Below are 737 nucleotides of genomic sequence, written 5' to 3'. Positions count from 1 at the left end.
AATTCCATTTGCTAGTTTTTTTGTTTTGTTTTTTTTTTGTTTTTTTTTTTGCGGTACGCGGTCCTCTCACTGCTGTGGCCTCTCCCGTTGCGGAGCACAGGCTCCGGACGCGCAGGCTCAGCGGCCATGGCTCACGCACCCAGCCGCTCTGCGGCATGTGGGATCTTCCCGGATCGGGGCACGAACCCGTGTCCCCTGCATCGGCAGGCGGACTCTCAACCACTGCGCCACCAGGGAAGCCCAGTATTATCATTTTTTTAAATAAATGTATTTATTTTTATTTTTGGCTGTGTTGGGTCTTCGTTTCTAAAAATATGGAACGCTTCACAAATTTGCGTGTCATCCTTGCGCAGGGGCCATGCTAATCTTCTCTGTATCGTTCCAATTTTAGTATGTGTGCTGCCGAAATGAGCACCATTTGCTAGTATTTTGTTAAGGATTGTTGTATCAATGTTCATGAGAGATATTTATAGTTTTCTTTTTTTTTTAATACTGTCTTTGTTTGGTTTTGGTTTCAGCATGATACTAGCTTCATAAAATGAACTGGGAAGTGTTCCTTTCTCTTCTGTTTTCTGGAAGAGGATGTGTAAAATTGGTGTTAATTCTTTATTAAGCATTTGGTAGAAATTCCCAATGAAACCATCTGGGTTGGGAGATTGTTTTTGCTCTTTATCATTTCCTTCCTTCTGCTTGATTTGGGTTTATTTTTTCTAATGTATGCATTTAGTACTATAAAA

The 737-nt window shown here is 41.1% G+C and overlaps 1 non-coding gene across 1 annotated transcript; it reads right to left on the bottom strand.

The window, feature by feature from the left end:
- Positions 1–308: 308 nt before the first annotated feature.
- Positions 309–415, bottom strand: LOC112405282 (U6 spliceosomal RNA). The gene has a single exon (XR_003004308.1). It is a non-coding gene; the product is annotated as a U6 spliceosomal RNA (small nuclear RNA).
- Positions 416–737: the final 322 nt, after the last annotated feature.

The sequence above is a fragment of the Neophocaena asiaeorientalis genome, unplaced genomic scaffold (genome assembly GCF_003031525.2).
Source record: "Neophocaena asiaeorientalis asiaeorientalis breed wild unplaced genomic scaffold, Neophocaena_asiaeorientalis_V1.1 scaffold171, whole genome shotgun sequence".
NCBI lineage: Eukaryota > Metazoa > Chordata > Mammalia > Artiodactyla > Phocoenidae > Neophocaena > Neophocaena asiaeorientalis.
This window is presented reverse-complemented; position numbering and strand designations above follow the sequence as displayed.